The sequence below is a fragment of the Akebia trifoliata genome, chromosome 10 (genome assembly GCF_017979445.1).
Source record: "Akebia trifoliata isolate Shusen 1 chromosome 10, ASM1797944v1, whole genome shotgun sequence".
NCBI classification, from domain to species: domain Eukaryota; kingdom Viridiplantae; phylum Streptophyta; class Magnoliopsida; order Ranunculales; family Lardizabalaceae; genus Akebia; species Akebia trifoliata.
The window spans coordinates 5722397-5747149 of record NC_141384.1 but is presented as its reverse complement, the minus strand read 5'-3'; the positions used below and the strand labels follow the sequence as shown (position 1 = coordinate 5747149).

General features: G+C 33.2%; 1 long non-coding RNA gene and 1 pseudogene across 2 annotated transcripts; both read left to right on the top strand.

The window, feature by feature from the left end:
- Positions 1-2147: 2147 nt before the first annotated feature.
- On the top strand, positions 2148-4943 carry LOC147392945 (uncharacterized). The gene is made up of 2 exons (XR_015182377.1): positions 2148-2668; positions 4482-4943. It is a non-coding gene; the product is annotated as an uncharacterized LOC147392945 (long non-coding RNA).
- Positions 4944-14490: 9547 nt separating this feature from the next.
- Positions 14491-23215, top strand: LOC147392944 (uncharacterized; annotated as a pseudogene). The gene is made up of 6 exons (XR_015181995.1): positions 14491-14650; positions 19389-20628; positions 20727-20777; positions 20858-20956; positions 21504-21662; positions 23065-23215. The product of XR_015181995.1 is annotated as an uncharacterized LOC147392944 (transcript).
- The last annotated feature ends 1538 nt before the right edge of the window (positions 23216-24753 follow it).

Genomic DNA, 24753 nt, shown 5'->3' with positions numbered 1-24753 from the left:
ACTTATCAGATGAGTTTCGACATCAATCCAATATACCAAATCGACCTCAATCTAATCTAGACCCAATCCATTGACAATCCTACATGAAAATTGATTCTTAGTGAAATCAATTTGTAAATCTTATTATTTTCCTCGAAATGTTATATTGTCTTAAGTAAAATCAACAATATATCTCCATGGTTTGTAATTTAAGTCTTGTATCCACATAATGCAATTAGGGATTGAGTAAGCCTAACCTACTAGTCACAAAGAGACAGGTCATATCTAGATTGAAAATGCTAAAGTGACTTCCTGAGACACTGTGTTCCACATTGAGCTAACGTAGAGGTGTTTACAAATCCATAGATACCTTTCCTTGAGAAGCATGTGGAAAACACCTATGCTTGAGTGCACATACCTACATCAACTCAATGTTGAACGTGATGTCTTATGAAGTCACTCCAACATTACTCTATCTAGATTGCTCTTAAACTCTCATTTTACCTCATTTGGTTAAGTGATTCTAAGTTGTTCATATTGATTTTCGAATTTTATGAAAATATATAGTAATAAATATTTTAAAATGTTTGATAATATTTTTCATCAAAATAAGAAATTATCTTCAATCTAATTGATCTATTCTATAATATATTCTAGTTGTTTTATTGTAAAATCATAAATTTAATTATATACCATAAGGACATAGATCAGATATTGTTAGGTCTTAATCTGACTCGAATTTAATAGACTAGAAAATAAGAATTGTGGAGGTCGATTTTGGGATAAATCATCCTCCATCATGATTTTCACATTTTATTTGTAAAATGATAATAAAAACATAAAAAAAAGGAAATAGAAGACAGATGTTTTACGTAGTTCGACAATCGTGCTTACGTCCACAGGCTCGAGGAGTCTTTCTACTATCAAACTCGCAGTTACATGGTCTCTTTCCATCCTTTTTGTCTCTACCTCCCTCTCCCTTTTTCATGGCCTCGAGGCCTATTTATAGAAAAGTCTTAAAAGAGTTATAACCCTTACTAAAATACAATGGACTAGATTACCCTTACCTAAATGAGTTATTACATTAAAAAGGAAAAGAACCATCTTCAAATGATTCCACGTGTCTACCTCGGAATATGTGTTGATATTACAAATGGATGATCCGAATGAGGGATGATTTAATCTATTTTAATTTATTCCCTGCTTTTCTCCAACCGAGACCCAAACCCATGGTTGATTTGTAACCGAGTCACCGAGCTTACCCTTGTATCTCTGTACTTGACTCAAATCCCTAGGTGTCACGTGTCCTCCTTTGGTACCTAGTGAGAAATATCCTCCATAAGAATAATGCTGAAGTGACTTCAGACTAGAACCTCATATTGCACTTCTTGACGTCAAAGTGTATGGGAATCATAGATATTTTTCATCGAGATACGAGTAAAAAAAAGTATCTATGATTCCTATCCACTCTCACCTCAAGAAGTACGATATGAGGTTCCAACTTGAGGTCACTCTAACACGACTCAAAAAATAACTCAAGGTCATGCACTATATATATATTTTTTTTCTGGCACACCATGATTCTCGAGATGCACAATATGTACATATTATGAATATCTAAAGGGTTGAAGCCAGCGGATGCCATGATTTATTCATTTTCATTATTTTTATTCGTAGACCATTTGTTTTCAAATTTCCACCACGTGTCGAGACTACGTAGACAAATCAGCGTCGGTAGTAACCGAACAAGAATATTTGACACCGACACGCATTTTAAAATCAAGAGGCGGTAGTTCCAAGGGAGGCCCATTACGCGGCGGTAACTAAAAACTCAAAAAGTTAGTTAGAAATGTTAATATGTTGCTAAGCTGGAGACTAACAGAACTACAACGAAGACTCATTAGTTGATTGGTCCAGATTATGTGACAAAGAGGTAGCAAGTCATTTAATGTTCTGAAACAGTCCACTATACTATCAATCCCAAAATAATTGTAAACAATCGGAGAGATTCTCTGATAAAAATACGACACGTGTTGAATAAAAGTCAAAACTTGGAAAAAATAAAAATTATCCAGTAAGAAATGAACGCGTGTCAGGAAAAAAAAGTAAAGCGACGTCGTCCTTGAAAAAAGTAAGGACGACACGAAGTATATAGGTTGAGGTGTAGAGAGAGCACATGTTGTTTGGTGGTTCGATTATTTCACAAACTGTCCCCACCACCCGGCACGTGACGGTCCACCACTCACTCTAAAATTTCCACTATAGTAGGCTGAACCGGTGGACCAAAATCTCCAAAATCCAGAACAGAAAGAGAAACAACAGAGAAACAGAGAGAGAGAGAGAGAAGAAGAAGATCAAGAGAGAGAAAAACGAGAGAGAGAGAAAGACGAGAGAGAGAGAGAGAGAGAGAGAGGAGTGGCGCGAGAATCTAGAAACGTGTTTGATTGTGTCGGGGAGACGTGTTTATTTGAAGGTTGGATTGATGGATAGATAGTTGGAGCAGAAATAAGAGAATCAAGTCTGGCAGGGATTCGATTCTTGGCTATCCGACTCGGGTTGATTCGGAGGAAAAGGGTTAGAATTAGGGCTAGAGTTGGGGGAAGATTGATGGATTGGTGGCAAAAGATGATATTTCCTATGAGGAGAGTTTGGATTTCTGTTGCTGCTCGAGTTAAAGCTCGGAAGAACGGTGAGTTATATATTTTTTTTCTCGACTTTGTGCTGAGTTACCGAGTTTCTACTCTGTTGAAGACGCTAACGTGCGCATGTAGCTGTACATGGCGCAAAATAGTGAATTTTACTTCGATCTGAGATTTTTTCACTCTATCTGGTTGTTGATCAGTGATTTGAGAATTCAGATCGGTTCGGATCGGATTTTCCATCATGATCTCCCGGCGCATGTCAGCAGGAATTAGTTCTTTTTTTTCCCCTTTTTTTTCTTTGTTATTTTAATTTTCTGATTTTTCACTTGAGAACTAATTGATTATATTTTCATACTAAAAAATATAAATTTTCCGAATTTTTTTAGTTTATTTTCATTTTTGGCTGAAGAGGGATGATAGATACTTTATATTTTCGTACAAAAAAATATTATAAAATTTCTGTATTTTTTAATTTCGTTTTTTTATATTTTTATTTTAATTCACTATTCTTAAACTAAAATGGATTTGAATTTTAATGTTGAATCCATATTTTTGAGTGGTATTTCATCATAGTTCTGCAAATATCTAAAAACGACCTGGCAATATCAATCATAAAAATTGACTGATATAATAATAAATGATCCTCATAAATTTGTTTTAGTGGGACACACGTCACGCATATGTGACACGTGTACATGAATAAATTTAAGATATGAGTCCATTACTTTTTTTTTTTTTTTTTTTGTTAGGTAACACAATCATCATGGAGAGCTGCGTCGTCTTGGATCCATTTGATTTGAATCAAATATTTAATGAAATTTGATAATATCACACCATTATTTTAATAATACACCTCCAAACTTTATAATATAATTATTACACATCATCCTATCCTGTTATATAAGTTAATAATTATTTTTAATATGGTTATATTATTATTATTTGTGTGTTTGATACATAGCCACATCATTTATTAAAAATTTTCTAATTTTTAAAATTGGTAAATGTTTAGAGATACCTTTATTTTCTAACTTGTGATTTTTTTATAAAAAAAAAAAATTAATTTTATTAAAATAAACTAATCGGTTAAAATAACCAGCCATAATACAAGAAGAAAGAAAAAACTAACAATAGTAGCGGATTTAGAGTGAAAAAAAATTGCAACAGTAATAGTAACGGATTTTTTTATCCGTCACTGATATCTGTCTCAATAACTCATTAATCTACAAACTTTGAAAATTCTTGTGGGGACAAGTGCCATCACTGTAAATCTGCCTCGCCCCTAATGGGGGATTCAATTCAAGTTAGTTCTAATAAATTCAATTTTTTTTTTTTTATAAAAAATCGTCAAAATTTGATCCAAAATATATTTTTTGGATTTCTAACCAAATCCTATCATCTTAACTTCTTTCTAAATTATATATTCTTCTGGATGTTTGAATGTTGAAAAAATTAAAATTTTAGAGTTGAAGGGTAAATATATTATCATATTTCATGATTAATTGAGGAATGGTTGATTACTTCACAGAATTAATTGACTAACCCCTAAATTGAAGAATTCTACGATTTTTTTATTATTTATATTTTCATACAAATTTTTTGTATATATCGAAAGTCCAAACATCATTTTTGTATATATTATCCCCAAAATTTTCTTGAATTTTTTAATATTTAAAAAATATATATATTTAAGAGAGAGTGTACATATCATATTGGAGTGGTAATATAAAAATCCTATTTAAAATAATGTTTTGATGCAATAATTTATAAAATAATGTTAATTGTTAATAAATTAAACGGTTGGGATGGTTCCACCAAAGTGATTATTTGTATTTATTTGTTTTTTTGTGTTTGAATCAGGTGGGGGACTATTGAAGCTTCATAATGATGTACAAACGTGTGGATATGAAGACGTGCAAGTGATGTGGGAGATGTTGAGGAGATCAGAGTCTGAGATGATGGCCCACACTCCAACTAAACGCAAGCAACGACCATTTTGGAGAGTTTTTGTTTGGTCCCACCACAGATCTTCTTCAGTAAAACGTGCCTAACACATATATTAGGCTTCCCTTCCCTATAATACCAATACAAATAAGATCACAACCGTTGAAAAAAAAAAAGTCTCTTAAAAGTGTACATCCTTTTTCCATCATCATCCTTTGATGGACGGTCATGATTTTACTTTCATATATCTATATGTTATGTATGTAAATAAATATATAGATATGTCTGTTTGGATGGAAGAAGAAAGGGGTTTTGAGTTTTCTCCCCCTCTTTTTTTTTATTTTATATTTAATGAGGAAGAAAATAAGTTCTTGTGTCTTTGTTTGATTTATTTTGATGAAAAAGACTTGGAGTCTCACTCTTTTATGGGTTATTTATTACTGTTGGTAGTTGGAGATGAATGTGTTGGTTTTACTTGATTGTCCTTATTGATGATCTTGTGAAGTTGTGAAGAAGTGGCTGCGTAGGGTTTGTTTGGTTTTGCAATGGGCTTCTGCGTAGAAGCAGATGCATTGGAAGCATAATTAGTTGAAGCGTGTTTGCAAACTTATCATTTGTTGAGAGATGTTTTTAAGAGAAGAATAATGATTTTCTTACGCCTCCCTTGACCTAAGCCCCCATCCCGAAGATTATTTGTCTCGAGATATACAAAATCATAAATCTTTTTTTTGTGTATCCCGAGATAAAAGATCTACGATCCTGTGATGGGGGGCACATCTCAGAGGGGGGGGTGTCAGATTACCATGACTTTTTAGAGAAATAGCTCCTCGGACATGTATTGTTAATCAGATTAAAATTTTCTTGTCTTTTTTTTTTTATCATTAATTTAATATCTTAAAACATCTCTTGTCACAACTTAAATTTTTTACTCAGATTTAAGTAAAAGCTTCATTTGATATGGAGTACTCCAACGACAAATTCAAATCTTTTTTTAAATTCCCATCTTCTTCGAATGCTTTTTTTTAATTTTTTTCCACCCAACTTTTATTCAAACATGACCGTTGAGAATTTGGTTAAGCATTTGAGTCTATCAAATCATAAACATTTGGGTCCATTGACTTGATACCACTCAGCGTAGATGAGTGGAGCTCCTTTTTACAAGAGCAATCATAGCTATGGAGTGCTTAAGTGATGGGTGCAATTAGTTAAAGGTGGTGTTCAAGTACTCCCTCCCAAAGTTTAAAATCACATACTTCTCATATCCGTACTTTGGACGTATTTTCTATTGAGATTTTCTACTTTTAATGATGCACATGGGTTTGGCGAGCCATGCCTAGCTAGATAAATGGAGGAAAGTTCAAGTTTGTAATAGCTTTACCTAGATTATTAAATGGGCCTTAAAATTTAGGTGTAAATATAAATATATTGGGCAGACTTGGTCCAATGGGTACTCTGTTTTGTTGAACATAATTAGAATGAGGAAAAATTACTTAAAAGGACCCTCGCGGAAGGGTTTGTTTCTAAATAGTCCCTAAATTTGGCGTGTTAGCTTGACAGGACATTTAGTAAACTTTTTCTTTCTTAATGGACTCTCGTTCTGTTGAGTTCATAATTCTCACTGTCGAACTCGACGTTTTTTAAGTTATTGTTGAGTTCACATTTTTAATTACTATAAAGTTCACCGTTTTTTTAAATAAAAAGTGGTGAACTCAACTATGGTAAAATCCATCCATTTTCAATTTTCAAGTTTTTATGACTATAAAATGCATGGAAAAATCGACTAAAAACTTGAGACAATGACTTGCTTAAATGATTTCAACCCAAAAGAATCATTATTTATCGATTTTCATCTAAAAACTAAGAAAAGAAAAATTGAAAAAACTTTAATTTTTTACATACATTTTCACTGTCAAACTCGACGTTTTTTTAGTTAGTGTCAAGTTCACATTTTTAATTACTATCGAGTTCACCGTTTTTTAAAATAAAAAGTGGTGAACTCAACACTAGTAAAATCCATCCATTTTCAATTTTCAAGTTTTTATGACTATAAAATGCATGGAAAGATCGACTAAAAACTTGAGATAATGACTTGTTTAAATGATTTCAACCCAAAAGAATCATTATTTATCGATTTTCATCTAAAAACTAAGAAAAGAAAAATTGAAAAAACTTTAGTTTTTTACATACATCTTCAAAATATTTGAAAAAATTCTTGAAAATGACTTCTTCTTTTTTCTTAAATCCCTTCTGATGGAATGGAGTCTCCAAAACTCGATTGAGGTGTCAAAAATCAATTTTTTGATGAAAACGATGAGTTCGAACGGTTAGGACATTCAATCGTGAGAAAAGTGGGAGATGAGGTCCAAGGATCATTTAAAAAGAAAAAATATTACTGAATGTCTTGCCAATCAACCGTTGAAAACTTAGAGACTATTTAGAAAGAAGTCCCTCCGAGAGGATTATTTAAATAATTTTCCCTTAGAATAATGATTTTCTGACCCCCCCCCCCCCCCTCATAGAACCGAAGATCATTTGCCTCAAGATATGCATAATCATAAATATTTTCTTGTGTATTCCGAGGCAAATGATCTACAGTTCTGTGATGGGAGCGCATGGAGACATATGTAAGAGGGGGGGCATCAAATTATCACGACTCTTATAATTAGGTGGAAGGTTTTATTAATCGAAAGGAGCTGAGTCAACTATTCCATAAAGGATATTGAGTAAGTTTTTCATCTCTTCTTTGAGTATTGCTTTACTTTGCAAAATTGTGCTCCGTTTGTTTTATTGTTGGTTGAAAGTTCTAAAAATACAAGAAAAAAAGACTGATTTTCTACCTAATTTGAATGTAATTTATTAATAAAAGATCAAAATTAGATAGATTAAACCATTAAAATTGCATAGCTTATGGGCTTTCAAGACATCTATATCTTTCTACCAAACCAAAATTACTCGCAATTAAGCCGTCTACGTAAAATGTTGGAATGTAAATCCCCTAGTCTACTTTGATTGGTTAATAAAAACATTTAATCTCTATGTGATGCATCATTTTCTTGAGTAATGGTTGTCATTATTCGAACCACGTCTTGATGTTGCATTTTTATGCCCAATTTATTCCGATTTCCGAATAATAACTTTGTAAGATAAATAGAAGTAAACAAAAGTTTACTATATAAAAACAAAAAAACTAATTGGTTAATTTTTAATGGATTTCCTAATATTTTTATCTAAAATATACCATTACTTACAGTGCATTAATTATAAACCCACTTTGTTGAAGTTGGACTTAATCAAATGGGCTAAAACTATACCATGGAAAAAAAGCCATATTTTTCAGTTGAAGTTGAAGAAGCCCTTTTAAAAATCTACCTTTTATTGGATAAAACATTTTTATTACCCAAAACTAATGTGAAATTTAATGAAACTCATTTATAATCATCCAATTAGGATTCATCTAAACCAGCCCATATATATATAGGGAAAATGATGGCAAAGGTCACATTTTAAGAAATATTGACTAAAACGTCTTCCATTGAGAAATTTGGATCATTTAAGGCCCACTTTCCCGAGCGTTTTCCTTCCAAGGATTTTGTTTTAAAGAAAGTTAAAAATATATGGTAAAATACCCTAAAATATGTAAATTGTACCTAAATGTATCTATTCGGAATAAGACTAAAATTGACCGAGTAACTTAATAATTTGTAAAATACTCAAAATATATACCTTTAAACGTATAATTTCCTCCCAATAAATCCATGTAATTTCCACTAAAAATACATTCGTTTTTTATTTGATTTACTTGAAATTTCATTATTATTTCCTTGAATGACCCTAAATCGATAATGAAAATCAGAGAGCTTGAAAATTAGCCGAGTCTATTCGACTTGATAAAATTGAGGCAATTCGATGTATAGACAATTCTTGGTTCTATACAAATAATTGATTAGCCAACTCGGTAGAGTCCTTGAGTCAACTCATCTTGATTCAGGGATTTCAGATTTTTTTTTTTAAATAAACATACTATGTGGTCATTTTCCCTTTCATGTACGTGAAGCATACCAACTATTAAATAAAGACAGCTATTGGCACCCCAACTTTTACCTATTACACCTCAATTAAAAATTAAGCAAATAAGTGAATGATTGAGACTAAGTAAAAGTTGGGGGTGCCAATAGAAGCTCTCTTTCTCGTATGCCTTTATTTTTTTTTTTTTTGCTAGATCTCTATTTTTTGGGTTATGATTTTATACAAGCCTTATAATGTTATGTAATGCTGAGATTATAATTTGAGTGGAACCTTTTGTAATGTTTGAAGAGTGTTTTAATTTTTAATTGGGTTGTGATAAATAATTTAAGAAATAGGAGTGTGATAAGTAAAAGTTCGGAGTGCCAATAGCAGCTCTTTAAATAAATGGCATTTGAGAAATACAAGACAACCAATAAAAAATGTGCGCCATTCTTCAAAGATATCTTCAAGTCGTCGAGGAATATGTAATAGGATGTAGGGGTGTACGTGCAACTCGTACAGATCAAATTAGGGCAACTCCCCTAAAAAAGAAGCACAGGTAAAACAAGACCATTTTTTGAATGTTAAATATTACACTATAGAGAGACAACAACTACGAGAGTAGCCAAACCAATTGAGATGCATTAGTGGTAAGTCATTATTATTCTCCCAATTCAACCACTTCTCAAGCTCTCGCGCGATTAGGTCACTTGACTTTGACTTGCCCCAACATCGTTCAAAGTTGACCCACGTTGTTTGTTTGTTGATCGAGTCGTGATGAATGCATGTGATTTTTTGTACATGGTTGACGTGGAAAAGGCATAGAATCATAGATTTGCGATTCTGTGCCCTTGTCACGTCAACTGTGCACCATACCAAAAAACAAGTGCATTCATAATTATTCTTGGTGATCGTACGACCTTCGTGATCCATGTCACTAGGACGCAAATGGTTCCATCTAGTTCACAAGGAGTTCTTGATTTGGGTTCCTTGTATCTCAAGCTAATAAAATCCAATATATTTGACCTAATATCTACACCCACTCCAATAGACCTCATGTCTACTTATCCATCTAACTACTTTTCACCATTTCCACAACATATTCCTTTGCACTACACCATCTTTACAAAATTCAATATTTAATGATCTCATTCCAATGCCCTCAAAGCCTTTAATTATACTTTCAAAAGCACTTTTCCTTTGTTTGGATAAATTTTTAATCCCACTTTGGCTCTATGAGTGAGTGGGAATATCTCCTACTTAAAATAAGAATGAAATAGTGGGAAAACATGAATATTCTCTTTTATGTTGGTTGGATGTCTCTAATAATATTATTTTATATTAATGAACTAATACGGAAAAGGAATATTTGAATATAATAGTGTCTATAAAAGTATTATATTATATAATAACTCAAATACTTTTTTTTTTCCTTTGTTAACTTATAGGCCAAGCTTTAAGACTCCTATAAAAGTCATCATTTCGACTTTATTTTCTCTAGTTTGATATCATGAGAGATGTTGACGATCATCATTTCAAGTTTATGTGTGCACGTGTATATTCATGAAAAATATTACAGGAACCATCGAAAGACTCTCTAGAGTTTAGACTCGAGGTCTCGTTTAGGTCATGTGGATTGTCACATTGGCCCAAATGACACCTCAATCCATGAGGTGTCAGATCATATTTGTGGGTGTAAATATAATTGCAATAAAATAAAAAAACATTTTTTTTTTAAATTAACCTAATCCAAATCATGAATCTTAGAGGTAAGGTGTCATTTGGGTCAATGTGATCGTTCATACAACCCAATGCAGACCTCGGTCTTGGCTCTATATGGTCCTTTGGCCTATGTACTTTTTTCAATTTTGCAACGTTTAATGTTGTTAAATAATTTAGAAAAAAGAAAAATTGAAACGTGATAAACTTTTGATGAAATTCTGATTCTTGCTCATTATTCATTTTAATTCCCAAAATAATATCTGAGAGATCGCAAAATTTTCAAGTGATAATAATCTTGTAGGTTTCAAGTGACTATCTCGTAGGTTCGCTACTTTTAGTAAGGCCACCACCATATAAATCAACGAGATAGTCACTTTAAACCTGCAACATCATCATTTGAAAATTTTACAACTCGCACTTCATATTTGGAAATTTAAATGAACAGTTTGTCGGAATCGAAATTTTGTCATATCCAACTCACAAAATGGTAATTTACCCAATCTATCTAAATTGAATATTATGTGAGTACGTGACAATCCAATTAGAATGTATTTCCATCGTCATATGATGATCATCTCTCTCTCTCTCTCTCTCTCTCTCTCTTTATATATAAAAAGAGAGGTCTATTTCAAAATTATATCAATCATATAAAATTTGATTTAAATTAATAATCTAATATTTTCAAACTCTACATCAATCAATATTTCAAGAAGTTTGGAGGAAAATCATAATGGACTTTATATTCAAAGAGTTCGGTCAAAAACTCCTTATATTGTCAAATTAGGTGAAGGTGTGCCTTGGGCTTCTTGCAAGCTTGTTATGATCCTTTAACCAATAGAAGCTCACAATGAGATAGTGGTAGCAGTATGGGATCATTACTCTAATTCTATATTGGCTTAAAATCAAATTGATTGGTTGATTGGTCGATGCATTTTTGTTCTATAGTCCCTGTCAACAACCTTATCTCCAATAAATGTTGTTTACAAACAAACAAACAAAGAGTAGAACAAGTGGGAGATATGAGCTCACCTCTCTGTCTTACAAGTGTCATTCACGCAGAGACATCTTACATCATAGTTTATTCTACCTTGGAAGGGAAAGTATAAAGTGTGTCAAGGAGTATTTTAATAGGATGCTCCTTGTTCATTTCTGCAGTACACGTGTCCATCCCCCTCCCCCAACCCTATCTTGAACCTCCCTGGAAATCTTATCTTTTTCTTGAGATTTAAAGGCTGAAAAATGATAAAATTTTGAGGTTAGACAAATAGTTGATTAATCAGTTGGATCGATATTTGATGAATTTTTTTTTCTTCAGATAATTTTGTGACAATGATTTTTAAAAGCAAATCAGGGAAGGGACACTTGCTATGTACATGTTGGTCCAATAAAGATTTCTCAAAATCATGGGTTCCTATCTACTTTCACATCAAGAAATGCGATATGAGATCACTCCTTCAGGATTGTTCTTTTTAATGCATATTTTGTTATTTATCAAAGATTTTTTTTTCTTTTTATTATTTTATTTTGTTTTATATTATTATAATAAATCCTTTTAAATAGTGATATTTTTATAATTTAAAGCAGTTATTAAACGTGGATTCGTGCCAACAATACTCACTTTTTTTCATTATGATAAAGATAATTATAAAAGCACCCTATGAATTAATAAGGCCACCCACGCCATACTTGAATTATTGTCTTATATGGGTTAAAAGTTTTAGAATGAATTGATTTTTGGTGAGGATGAGATGTCTGTGATGAGGAAATCATCCTCATAAAAAATCAGCTTATTCCAAACTTCTAACCCAATCAAAGAAAGTTTAAGAATCGTGAATCATCCATTTTTTATAAATCATTTTTGATGGAGTTAGAAATTTTGGAGTGGATTGATTTTTGGTAAGGATGATCTCTATACCATAGAGATTGGTGATCATCCTCACCAAAAATCAGTTCATCGCAAAACTTTTAACCCATATAAGACAAAAAAAATAATTGGCTATGATGGGGGTTGCCTTTAATAATTCATGGAATGCTTTCATAATTACCCTTATGATAACTAGAAGGTGGCATGTGGAAATGCACATGCATCTGAATGGCTTATTTGTAATTTAAAATATTAATTACAGGTGATTTTCAAAATTACAAAATAAAAAGAATATTTTTGTAATTTTAAAAAATAACTCAGATGATTTTTAGGAAGTGTGATGTTTGATGTGATTGCAATTTTCTTGATTTTTTACCAAAATGACCTTTCATTATATCAAGTTTAAATGTTAAGGTGGGGGCCTTTTTAGAATCTAAATTTTGGCATCGGACACTGCTTCCCCCCCCCACTTCTCTCACTATAATAATAAGATAAATATTAAAATTAATATTTTAAGAAATTTATGACCAAAAATTCCCCATTCCCAATCAAGATTTGTCGTGTGCACGATAAGATGGTATGGGCATCAATCTTGATGCCCTCTGAATACAAAATAAAGTCTCTACTCGCCAAAATCAGATCTTATAATTACTAAATTTGACTAATTGGTAATCTCTAACCATTGTTTTTTAACATTTTTTTAATTGAAAAAAAAAAAAAAATTTACTCGAATCTTGTGGTTTTAAATCACCAATGGTATTTTGATAGTTTGTGGAATACAACTTCCAAGAGTAATACATAACTTTTTTATCACTAAAATTAATAATTCTATTTAAATAACATAAATTTATTATTAATATTTTATATTTAAATAAAAATAAAAATAGAAATATAATTATTTTTTAAGGGAGGTGAAAGCACAGACATACATATAGGTGGATTTGTATTACTTAAAATATTATTACAAAGTTGTCCATAAATTATGCAATTACAATAAATAATTATTATGAATTGGCAATATATGTGGTTTTTTACTAGTGGAATTTGCTTAATTTTAATGTTAAGTGAATATTTTTATCTCTCCTAACTTTAATTTTTAATTTGATAAAATACATTGATTCCACCATCTAGTGTTTAGGGCATCAGATGCTGAATTTAAGCAATAATATTAAATATCAATTAATAAAGATGTTTGAGATGGATCAATATAAAAAACAAAAACAAAAACAAAAAAAAAAAAATGTAAAATGACCCAAAGAATCGGCCGGCTTGGCTAGTTCTATTCCTCCACTTATTTTTATTTATTTTTCTCTTCTAGAGATTCGCTTTTGTTTTATTAAAAGTTCATATTCATATGTGTTTTTATTATCTCTATCTTACAAACATGTTAATTAGTTCTTAGCTTTCCAAAATTTAAATTTTTAGTTAATATTTTAAATTATAAAAGTAAAAATAATATATTAAATAATAAAATTAGATTGTATAAAATTTTAATTCATATATATTATAAATAATGTTAAATTCTACAGAATTCAATGAATCTTGACGTCAAATTTATCCCATTTTTCACATAGTGACTACTATACAATAAATATATAAAGAACTATGAATGTTGAGGTTCAAAGATCAAAATGAAGAATTGAGTTGACAGGTCAAGTCTGGAGTACTTCCTTCTCCTTCCTCTTCCTTACCCCACAACCCCTACCAAGAAAAATATAAAAATAAAGGTTCGGGATAATAAAAAATATATAAAAAGATTTAAAATAATGAAAAATACAAATTTAAATAAGATTGAATGGAGGAGTACGACTTATCCAGTTGAACATATATTGATTGAGACATCGAACATAACGATTACTAAAAATAATAAAATTAAGAGAACAATGCATAAATTCGCGAGAAACTTAACATTCATATAACAAATAAAATCATTAATTTTGATTTTTAAATAAAATATAGGTAACTTTAATACCCTATTATGTATTTTTTCCATTTTGTGGGCCCATGGATCCATTCAATGCCACGTGGGACACGTTGTGTGAATCAAAGGTACCATAATTAATGATTTCTATCAAATGGTTTTCAATAGCTTAAAAGAAATCTAAAATTGACTAATTAAAGTCATTAATGAAAATATATTTGAATCAGCACTATACATTGATGATTTTTCTGGTTAGGTGAGATGGGCCCCAAAAAAATATATGCTACGTGGCATTTTTTCAAGCATGGTTACTGCTTCACATGGGAAAAAGGTCAACATCAAAAACTCTCTCCCAAACAATTTATAATAAAAAAAATTACAAAGAAAGCTTGGGCTGCTAGTTAGACCAGGCGACTTCCGTATTAATGTAGAGAGAGAGAGAGAGAAAACGTGGCCGTAAGATCCGAGGAGTCCTCTCTCTCTCTCTCTCCTCACAGGCACGCCATCTCATCTTCTCAACCTTGGAAATTCTCTTCTTCCAGGTTTCCAGCTAAAGAAAAATATAAATAAAAGGTATGACAAAATTATTATATAAGTTTCACTGGATTCAGAAATATGGGTTGTTTTTTTAGATTAATGGTGAATTTCTGTGAAAAATTGAGCTCGTTTGGTGCCTGAAATCCAGGAAAATAAGTCCCTTTTTTAGTTAGAAAAAGCGAAAAGTTTGTTTAATCAAGCAAACCCTTTGTCCTAAATAAAGCAAATTCAGCTTTTATGGTATCTGGGTCTCTCTCTATCTCTCAATCTCTCTCTGAATATCTTTCTCTAGTTTTTCTTTAACTTTTTCTTCATGGGGATGATGGCAAGGTAGAAGAATTTTGGGTTCTCTTCTTTGTGGGTGATTTGAGGCAAAAGGTTTTCTTCTTCTCCATCTAGTTTTTGTTCCTTTTTTTCTTTCTATTTTATTGAATTCATGTGGGTTGTGTTTGTTTTAATTAAACAATCAATCAAACAAACAAAACCCAATTCAATTTTGTTAATTCTTTTGTGGGTAGTTGAGGAAAAACCCCACCTTGATCACCAAGGTAGAAAACATGATTCAGGATGGACTGTAAGAGGAGTCAAAGTGGGGAAGATGAACCCTTTATCAAACAGGATTGAACCCATGACCTCCTCATGTATGGGTATCTCCACATATATATATCGATAAATATTGTTTGGTATTATGGGCTGAATTTTTTCAATATATGGTATAGAACCCTTCGAAAAAAGATACATATTTATTGAATATATTATGATACGAAGAAATATTTGATGTCATGTTATCCAGTGGGCGTTGGCCACCATGTATTTGTTTAATAGTCTTTGTTTTGATGATGATCATTTTTCTGTTATTGTCTAATTGATGCTTTTATGAATTTGATTGTGATGTTAATGATTTCTTGAATCATTATCTAATAGGTGTTATTCAGTGTTTGTGCCCGTGACAATGGAATTTTACTTGTTTATTCATATTGAATATTATGTTTTCCAATATCCTTGTTTATCTATTATAATCTTGCTTTTTTTTTTAATAATGGTTATGAAACTTTTTTTTATGATTTTGTTACATGGAATTCTGTTGTTCTTGATAACGGATAATTTTCCTTTTGTATAGCTTTCGAGGGGCTCCTCATCCGTCTATATTGTATATTCACTTCACTTCTTTGCATATCAAATATTCTTCATTTTACCACTCAAAAACCAAAAAAGATGGAAGCATTCTTATGAGAATCTTACCTTGTGGAGTAAAATCATCATCAAAATGCCTTTTTTTTTCCAACTATTTGGGATTGGCAACATGCTCTATATTTCCCAATTCAATTCTATCTAAAACCACATCTTTTGTTAAGGCATGCACATTCAAATCTTTTCTTACTACCTCAATCTACTTTGTTGCTAGCCTTCCTTCTGACCTTTTAAACTTTTTAGAGCCTTCAAGTTGGGTTGAACCACTCCTCTCTAATGATGTCAATACTCTTCAATTTTTCATGCCTAAACCAATGAACCAACTTTCCTTTTTTCGAAAAACTGCTTCTTAAGGCCATTCCTAATATTCTTTGGAGATGCTCAATGGTTTTGGCTTTGATAGCCTTTCCTATCTCACATACTTCTCTTTTTTTACTTGATGTACGTAAATATTGTTGTTTGATAACTCATGTTTCGCTCCACAAAGCATAGCTGGTCTTATTGTTGCCATGTAAAACTTTTCTTTTAGTTTCATCAATACAATTCTGTTACTTGACACTCCAGATGAGAGTCTCCAGTTATTAGTAATATTAGCTTGTAGTCAATATCCCTCCTCCAACTAGTGATTGATGATTTTTATTGTTGCAACGGAAACGATTTTATTTTTATTTTTAATGTAGTGTGTAATGATAGGCCCGTGTTTTTGGTTTGATTGACTTATACTGGCGAAATCTTATCCGTTTCTTAGTTGCTATGATGTCCTAATATCCCTATGTTACCAACCCCCAATATTTGTGATAAGCAATTGATGATTATAAATAAGATTTAAAGTGCACGTAGTTTACCCCTTTTGATGTGTCGACCTTACACTCGACATCATAGCTTATTGTGTTTTTTTGAGTAAAATATTCCATTTGGACTCAGAGGATTATCATGTTATGGCCAATCATTGGACAATCTCAAATTATCTCATTCTTATAGTTAGATGTGCTTTTCGCAATCTCCAGGAAAAAGAACCTTCCTATTGCTAACTTCTGGGTCTCGGATCTCAGGTCATTGGGGTGGGACTTGGATCTTAGGAGATTGTTAAATGATTGGGAAGTGTCAGAGATTACGGAGTTGTTGGGTATTCTGGATAGAGAGTTAGGAGGTTCAAGCAAGAAAGATATGAGAATCTGGAAGCCCAGTAGTAAAAGTTTGTTTGCAGTGAGTGATTTTTATTCAGATCTTTCTAGGAGTGGAGACCCTACTTTTCCCAATGTGGCTGTGTGGGGCCCAAGGTGCCATCCAAGTTGGCTTTTTTGTTTGGTCAGTAGTTTGGGAAATGATTCAAATGATAGATCTGTTGAGGAAGATGGGTATTTGTGGTCCAAATGTTTGTTGTATGTGCATGAATAGGGAAGAATCAACTAATCATTTGCTTATTCATTAGGGGGTTGTAAAGGAGGTGCGGGGTCACTTTCTCTCTTTGTTCAGAGTGGTTTGTTGCTCACCTCATCCGGTTAGAGAAGTCTTATATAAATGGCTTTAGTTGGGTTTGGGCTTCCGCCATTCCAAGAAGTTGATTTGGAGTTTAGTCCTATTTGCGATTAGTTGGAGCGTTTGGAAAGAAAGAAACGCGAGAATTTTTGAAGGAATGATTCGGTCTACTCAAGAATTGATTGTTTCGGTTCTTGGGCTCTTGTTTTTTTGGTGCAAGGTATTCAATGAGTTCAAATCGGTGTTTTTTGAGGAGTTTTTGGTCTAGTGGGAGAATGTTTGTAACATTGTAGCTCCCTAGTTTTCTTCTCGTTGTTTTTGTTCTTCTTGCTTTTGGGGGGTCTCCTCAACCTTCCCTTTGTTGTAATTTTCATTCTGTCTATAAAAAAATTAAAAAAAAAACCCAAGAGCATAGCAAAAGGAATAAGCCTCCATAGAATATGGCCCCTTGACAAAAAAGCCACAGTTTGCCAACCGTTAACGAGGTCCATAATCGACCGAGGCAAGATCCAAGCAATCCTGAATTGCTCAAAGATAAAGCATCAATAGCAACATGACATTGAAGGAAAGGATGATTAACTGATACCCCATTTACCTTGCACATGAGCATGTCATAAATTAACTGAAGGCCAATACTTTGTCTTCGTTCAAGGGGTTGATGAAGTGGACTTAAAATTGAGATAGCAGGGGAGGCATCGGATCAATCTCCTAATCACTTGAATTTGTGGTTGATAATGTGTGTTTTTGTGATAACAAGATGTTCACAAGGAGTTAAGATATTTTTAGTGAAGATGGACGTCCGTATCGTATTCACATGTTAAACACATGCCAGCAGTCAAGAATTTATAATTCCTATGGTGATATGGAATTCTGGAAGGCAGGATTTTCAAAAGTTTTTTGGGGAAAAATTATTAGAATAGTAAAAAGAATATCCTGGATAACATCAGACTATAGTTTTAGAAAGCTTATTTGAATAGTAAAAAGAAAAATTATTTGAATTTGTGGTTGATAATGTGTGTTTTTGTGATAATGAGATGTTCACAAGGAGTTAAGATATTTTTAGTGAAGATGGAGGTCCGTATCATATTCACATGTTAAACACATGCCAGCAGTCAAGAATTATAATTCCTAAGGTGATATGGAGTTCTATGGAAGGCAGGATTTTCAAAAGTTTTTTGGGGAAAAATTATTAGAATAGTAAAAAGAATATCCTGGATAACATCAGACTATAGTTTTAGAAAGCTTAGAATGTTTTAGAAATATGATTGAGAAACAACTCTGGGGAATTTGGATTATTTTGCTGAACTTGCTGACATGTCATGTCTGCCTCCTCTAGAACCATGTCAACAAGAACTCAGGGTTTCATGCTGACCTTCATGTTAGTTCCCACTCTCAAGAGGCTTGACTAGAGTTTCAGTAGAGTTGATGTTGAGTAATCATGATTCATATTGCTCTCCTTGAACATAATCTGAAAACTTGTTAGGTCATCGCTCTTCGTTTTTTTTTTTTTTTTTGTGTGTGGTGTGGTGTGGGTGGGCGGGGTGGTTCATTGACACAAGTACGTACAATCTGAATTTTGAAAAGAAAAGTTGAGACATGTTTAGAAGAACATCCATTTATGAACATTTTTGTTTGAAGTTTTTTTCAAATGTAGAGCCAATACCCATGTACACAAAAGGTTTTGAAAGCTGTAGCTTATTTGATGATGACTCACCGATCAGATTAGACTGGTGAAGCACTTTACCTCTCTTACAATTTTAAATGAGTATATGATATTGCACAAGAATGGAAATTAATTTTAGTTTGTACCTTTTATCTGCTTGATTATTGGAAGGTTTTCATGTTGGCATTCACTCTCAAAATTAATAAGGGTCTGATTGTCCATCTCGTCCTTACTTTCTTTCTGCTTTACAGTTAATTGTTGATTTGTATGAAAATCCTATTTATTCCTTGCATTATTGTTCATTTTAAAAAATATCACGGTGTTCATGCCGTTCGGTGGTCCATGGGATCCTTGTTTTTATTATTCCTTTGAATATTAGCCTTCTCAATGATAGTCATCACCTTGACATTGGTATTTCAATTTCTTATATTCTTTCTGTAGAACTAAAGAAGATACCCATTTCTTACATGGACAAGTTCACCGGCAAGAGAGCAGTTGGTGGGCTTGGCGTTTCTAAAAGAGGGTCAGGCCTTACTTTTAGAGATGCACCGAACCGTGAGGATCGAAGCATTCAATATTGTAACCGATTGGGCTGCAGCACAAGGCTGAACTCCATGAAGAGCAACGAAGTTGGTAGTTCCGGCAGAGTCAAGTATTCAAATCCTTCCTTCCGTTCTAAAACTGGCAAGGCAATAGTCGGAAGTTCGTCTAAAACATACTCTAATGTGACCAACCTTAAAAAGCCTCTAGGGGAATACCAAAGCTCATCTTCTCATAAAAAAACAGTATCTCGTGAGACCAACAATGTGAAAGTGCAAAATGAAGTATTGGAATCCAGCCCTTCAACTTCAAGGATTCAGACAGACCCTCCCATACTCAAAGATGCAGAATCTGGAGTTCTCAAGGACCTTTCCGTTGGTACCTTAGAGGAAAATAGAGGAACTCAGAAGCAATTTCATAAACGGTCTACACTTGTCAGTCAAGATACTTCTCCGGGTTCCTCCACCCGACGTTCTTTTACACCTAAAAACACTACCCCAGCTTCAAGACCTGCCTCCCAAGCTCAGGGTTCTAATACAAGCCAATATGGTCTCAAAAACCTTGGGTGTGCATCCTTATCTGATGTCCTACCTTCACGTTGTTCATCTTCGGATTCAAGTCATAGCAGAAGGGTAGAAACGGTAAAAAGAGTAGGGAAGACTCTGACTGGGTCATTGAGTGGAGAAAATTTAGGTGGTCAGAGGAGTTCGCTCTCAAGCCCGAGCCCATCTCTTTCTGAACGTCCATCTTCATCTCAACCAGCCTCAAGAAGGACTCGGTATTGGCCTCCAAGTAGGGATGGAATTACGTCAGTTAGAACTCGGAGGACAGTTAACGGGGAAACAAGGACTAGGCATTCCGAACATGGAATGGCAACGGTACATCACTGTCTGAGCCCGTTGTTGTTGTTTCACAACTGCCTCAAACTGAATTATCAACCAGCGGGTCCACTCAATCTGGTTCATCACAGACAGAACTTGCCACAATTCATCAGAACTCCTCTCGAAGAATGGGTAGTAGAAATGAGAATGTACGCGACCGACAGTTTATTCATTCAGAAGATGGCAGCGCCCGACCGTTTAACGGTCTCTCAATTGACCGAGATGGCTTACGACGCTTTAACATGGACGGGATTGCTGAGGTGTCACTCTATTGAATCTGTTTGCATCTCATATTGTTCTTTGTTTCATATTGAATCTGTTTGCAGTTCAAAGTGAAACATTCTCTTGCGTTGTGTAGGTATTGCTGGCACTAGAGAGGATCGAACAAGACGAGGAACTCACATATGAGGTTGTTGATCTTTATGTTTGACCGATCTGCTTTAATGCTCATTTCCTGAACTCTTTTCTTCTTTTTTTTATCTCATGCAGCAATTTTTGGCTCTAGAGACAAATATGTTCTTTGGTGGTCTTAGTTTCCATGATCAGCATAGGGATATGAGACTCGATATTGATAACATGTCATATGAGGTCTGTATTCGTTCCTTTGTAGTAACATAACCGAATGACTCGTAGTAGCTCTATTGACACCCCAAGTTTTACTTCTTACACCCCATTTTATTAAATTATTACTCACACCCCAATTAAAGATTAAAACACATCTTCAAACATTACAATGGTTTGGCTCAAATTCTAATCTCAACATTACAAAACATTATTACACTGGTTCACTTCAAACAATTTCAATAGTTGTTTAAAATTATGATTAGGCTCATATAAAATCCTAAAACCAAAAAATAGAAATCCAGCAAAAAGAAAATATGAGAGCTTCTATTGGCACCCCAACTTTTACTTATTCTAAGCCATTCACTTATTTTCTATATTTTTAATTAGGGTGTAATTAGCAAAAGTTGGGGTGCCAATAGCAGCTCTCTTCATTTTTGACATTTCAAACTATAATGTGTCTACCAATTAATCTCAAAAGGGTTTGAAAGCAACAATTTGTTGTTATTAGATAAATTATATTACCTCAAGATACAATCACCCTCCTTCACGCCTAAGTTCAATGTTGTGACAGGAATTGTTAGCTCTAGGGGAGAGGATGGGTACTGTGAGCACGGCCCTTACAGAAGAAGAATTGTCAAACTGCCTTAAGAGGAGTTCCTATGTGCCTTCACCTCCAGACATGGGGATTGTGGCTTGTGGGGATGATGACGTCAAATGCAGTGTTTGTCAGGTATGTTTTTTCTCTTACGAACTCTCTCGAAAGGAAGGTAGCTTAATACTCATCTTCATGGCTAGGATTTTTATCTTAATTTTCTTTCCAGTTTCCGTTTTTCCAGTAAACTATGAGAGTTTAGATGCTTTTCCCTTTATGCCTCAGGAAATTTAAGATTGTGAGTCGGAAAATTTACACGGGTCATTCATGATTTTTACCGAGCATTGAGAGTACGGTTGATTGGATGTTTAGGATCATGGAATACACATGATTAGTTGTTTAGCTTAATACCCATTGGTGGATTGAAGGTTTCAGCTTGCTTAGTATAATTAATGGGTGTTGGTACCATGCACTGTAACAAAATTCGGAAAAATTTGCGAATCAGAGACCAGCCAATTTAATTGCCAATTTATTGATTAATTGCCAAATCATTTATTCCCCCACTTATAAGGGTTTCAACTGCTGTTGTTTTTTTGTGAAACCCTCCAAACTCCATCTCTCTCTTCATCCACTAGAACAACTTTTTTTTTCCTTTGAAGTTTTATTGGTCTTTTTTACAACCTTGATTTTTTCCTAAAATCCCATCATCCTCAATGTCTAGGGTAAAATTTTAACCATTCAACCTCAAGATTCTATCTTCTACATACAACATTCAAATCTCAAGAACAAGATAGGGTTTTTAGGGAGTTGAAGATGACGATTTTTTTTTGTTGTGTTTATGGGGAGGGTCCAAAAACTTCATTTGTGTGATCCCTAGAATTTTTTTCAAAACTTTCCTGGATTTATCTAAATAAACCCAACTGAATCCGAACTTAGTTACTATGGTACCATGAGCCTGTGTTCAAAACCCATGTTCACCAGCTAACCGCTAACACTGCCTATGTTCCAATCTCACGCAAAAAAAAAAAAAAATTCAATATTGGGTACAGCCCCTTCGCATTTTTCCCCCATTTTTTATGAACTTTTTTATTAATATGTGACAAAAATACAAAGGGAGGAAAAGGAAGAAAGAAAATGAAGGGGAGAGTGCTTTCGGTACTTATCCTTAAAGCCTTATCCCAAAGATTTTGGGTCAGCTGGGAAAGTATTTCCAATATACAAAAAATGTCTGCAAAACACACTTTTGGCCAAGAAACCCCTGCATCATTTGATAAATCCTTAATGATAGGATGCTATTTAGCTGAATCTTCTTCAACTTCCAAGGGAACTCAGAAAAGTAACTAAAAATTGAGGACTTTAAAGTAGTGATATTTTCTTTGCCACTTTTGTATCCTCCATATAAATGGGACTAATCCTCTTTTTCTTTTTTCTTTTTTTATCTCGAATGTTTTTTTTGGTTGGGTAGACCTCAATGTTGCATTTTGATTATGTGCTCCGAGCCATGGATCCAAGCACATCTCATATCTTGTATGTCTTGCAGGAAGATTTTGTCGAGGGAGAAGAGGTGGGGAAGTTGGGGTGTGATCATCGGTACCATGTGGATTGTATCCGTCAGTGGCTGCAGCTAAAGAATTGGTGCCCCATCTGCAAGTCTAGTGCCGCAGCTTCTTAGTCCCCCCCCCACCCCCCCCCCCCCCAAAAAAAAAAGTCAAATGCGACCCAGTGGGTCGTCACTTTTCCTATTGTACAATCCTGTACACAGGCCCAAGGTCTCTCTCTCTCTCTCTCTCTATCTCTCTCTCTTTCTCTTTCTGTGTGTATGTACATATCACATGCCCTTCATCATCATCCAATAAGCCACAGCTTTGAGAACCTTTTGTGTACATGGGTATCTACATTTGAAAAGAAAACTTCAAACAAAATGTTCATAAATGGATGTTCATCTAAACCTGTTTTTTTTATTTATATTTATATTTATTTTTATTTTCTTTTCAAAAAAGAGATTGTAAGTACTTGTGTCATTGAACCCCTCCCTACCTCTCCCAATTTCTCAATGACTTGAGCAATCTTTTGTACTTCATATTCTTCTAGACACATTTTCTACATTTCACAAGGTGAAGTTTTGCCAAGTTAGTTAAAGCCAAGGTATTAAATTTCAATTTTGGTGTCTATTTATTTTGTTTTGTCCGAAAATGAAAATATTTTGATTAATGTGAAAATTAATAAATTTTTTGGAAATGATATAAAGATTGAAGAAACATTCATTGACCCAGTAGGAAATGATAAACTAGACATTAAATCACACCCATTAAGTTATCAAGACAAATCAAATGGAGTGTGAAATTGAAGAATAACATTTTACGACATGGAAATAAAAATAATAAGTTGTGTTAATTACATACAACTTAATATGTAAAATATTTCATTGAAGAAATTATTAATTTGCGTTCATGTGTTATTCTTATTTTTTGAATAAGTTGCTAATGTATCCAACTAATTAAAACATGATTGATTGTGTATTTAAATAGATGTACTAATACTCATAGAATACATTAAAATAAGATGAAATAGATAAGATAATTAACTAATCATAATTCATTTATATCAGTGGATGAATGTTATGTGCAATATTTTATTAGTAAATACAACATGTAATTTACAATTTCTTTGTAAAAGCAATTATACTTTGTTCCAAAAAGAATATTTCGGTTGAAATTCATTAATCATCAAAACATTTTGCGAAATGAATAGTGATTTTCATCGAAATATATATAATAAAAAAATAAATTGTCGATTAAATTTCGTGTCGGAACTTGTAGAAATAAAAATATTCCGATATATTTTGTGAAAATATGTCAAAATTTATACTATGATTAAAGTCTGTGAGTATTGATACCACAACCAAATTTCAAAACCCGCCTTCATCTGCTAATTACTAACCACTAATCTTTGCTTTCCTAATAATAATAAAAAAAAAGAGGCAACTGTCTTCATGTCAAAGTTACCTTCAATGCTGCAATATTTTTTTGGTACGTTTGGTGTAGAGTGTTTGTTAGTAGTGATGCTACAAGTCTAAGAGTTACAGTCGAGTTCCCATACGAAATACCTACTAGGGAGATGAATTGATTACTGAGAGTCACCACCCATTTATTTTGTTTTATTTCTAGAGAAAAAAAAAAACGATTTTCCCTAATAGAGAGGCCGAGATGACCATCCAAGAACTAAGGGA